Below are 2,318 nucleotides of genomic sequence, written 5' to 3' on the forward strand. Positions count from 1 at the left end.
CTTGCTAAAAGGGGCCAGGGGGGCGGGCTGAGTGAGAAAGGAGCAAAATAAAGCACAGTTGGGGCGTTTTGTGAAAATTGTGAAGGATTTTCCAAAGTGGGCAAAAATTTAAAAAAAAGACAGGGCCGGTGGTGTCGAAAAAGTCAAAAATGGGGATTTTCCCAAAACTTGCTAAAAGGGGCCAGGGGGGCGGGCTGAGTGAATAAGGAGCAAAATAAAGCACAGTTGGGGCGTTTTGTGAAAATTGTGAAGGATTTTCCAAAGTGGGCAAAAATTGAAAAAAAAGACAGGGCCGGTAGTGTCGAAAAAGTCAAAAATGGGGATTTTCCCAAAACTTGTTAAAAGGGGCCAGGGGGGCGGGCTGAGTGAGAAAGGAGCACAATCAAGCACAGTTGGGGCGTTTTGTGAAAAATGTGAAGGATTTTCCAAAGTGGGTAAAGATTGAAAAAAAAGACAGGGCCGGTAGTGTCGAAAAAGTCAAAAATGGGGATTTCCCCAAGACTTGCTAAACGGGGCCAGACAGGCAGACTGAGTGAAAAAGGAGCAAAATCATGCACAGTTGGGGCGTTTTGTGAAAATTGTGAAGGATTTTCCAAAGTGGGCAAAAATTTAAAAAAAAGACAGGGCCGGTGGTGTCGGAAAAGTCAAAAATGGGGATTTTCCCAAAACTTGCTAAAAGGGGCCAGGGGGGCGGGCTGAGTGAATAAGGAGCAAAATAAAGCACAGTTGGGGCGTTTTGTGAAAATTGTGAAGGATTTTCCAAAGTGGGCAAAAATTGAAAAAAAAGACAGGGCCGGTAGTGTCGAAAAAGTCAAAAATGGGGATTTTCCCAAAACTTGTTAAAAGGGGCCAGGGGGGCGGGCTGAGTGAGAAAGGAGCACAATCAAGCACAGTTGGGGCGTTTTGTGAAAAATGTGAAGGATTTTCCAAAGTGGGTAAAGATTGAAAAAAAAGACAGGGCCGGTAGTGTCGAAAAAGTCAAAAATGGGGATTTCCCCAAGACTTGCTAAACGGGGCCAGACAGGCAGACTGAGTGAAAAAGGAGCAAAATCATGCACAGTTGGGGCGTTTAGGGAAAACTATGAAGGATTTTCCAAAGTGGGTAGAGATTGAAAAAAACGACAGGGCCGGTAGTGTCGAAAAAGTCAAAAATGGGGATTTTCCCAAAACTTGCTAAAAGGGGCCAGGGGGGCGGGCTGAGTGAGAAAGGGGCAAAATCATGCACAGTTGGGGTGTTTTGTGAAAAATGTGAAGGATTTTCCAAAGTGGGTAAAGATTGAAAAAAAAGACTGGGCCGGTAGTGTCGAAAAAGTCAAAAATGGGTATTTCCCCAAGACTTGCTAAACGGGGCCAGACAGGCAGACTGAGCGAAAAAGGAGCAAAATCATGCACAGTTGGGGCGTTTTGTGAAAATTGTGAAGGATTTTCCAAAGTGGGCAAAAATTGAAAAAAAAGACAGGGCCGGTAGTGTCGAAAAAGTGAAAAATGGGGATTTTCCCAAAACTTGCTAAAAGGGGCCAGGGGGGCGGGCTGAGTGAGAAAGGAGCAAAATAAAGCACAGTTGGGGCGTTTTGTGAAAATTGTGAAGGATTTTCCAAAGTGGGCAAAAATTTAAAAAAAAGACAGGGCCGGTGGTGTCGAAAAAGTCAAAAATGGAGATTTTCCCAAAACTTGCTAAAAGGGGCCAGGGGGGCGGGCTGAGTGAATAAGGAGCAAAATAAAGCACAGTTGGGGCGTTTTGTGAAAATTGTGAAGGATTTTCCAAAGTGGGCAAAAATTGAAAAAAAAGACAGGGCCGGTAGTGTCGAAAAAGTCAAAAATGGGGATTTTCCCAAAACTTGCTAAAAGGGGCCAGACAGGCGGGCTGAGTGAAAAAGGAGCAAAATCAAGCACAGTTGGGGCGTTTTGTGAAAATTGTGAAGGATTTTCCAAAGTGGGCAAAAATTGAAAAAAAAGACAGGGCCGGTAGTGTCGAAAAAGTCAAAAATGGGTATTTTCCCAAAACTTGCTTAAAGGGGCCAGACAGGCGGGCTGAGTGAAAAAGGAGCAAAATCAAGCACGGTTGGGGCGTTTTGTGAAAATTGTGAAGGATTTTCCAAAGTGGGTAGAGATTGAAAAAAACGACAGGGCCGGTAGTGTCGAAAAAGTCAAAAATGGGGATTTCCCCAAAACTTGCTAAAAGGGGCCAGGGGGGCGGGCTGAGTGAGAAAGGAGCACAATCAAGCACAGTTGGGGCGTTTAGGGAAAACTATGAAGGATTTTCCAAAGTGGGTAGAGATTGAAAAAAACGACAGGGCCGGTAGTGTCGAAAAAGTCAA

Source organism: Scomber scombrus, unplaced genomic scaffold (genome assembly GCF_963691925.1).
Source record: "Scomber scombrus unplaced genomic scaffold, fScoSco1.1 SCAFFOLD_26, whole genome shotgun sequence".
Lineage (NCBI taxonomy): Eukaryota > Metazoa > Chordata > Actinopteri > Scombriformes > Scombridae > Scomber > Scomber scombrus.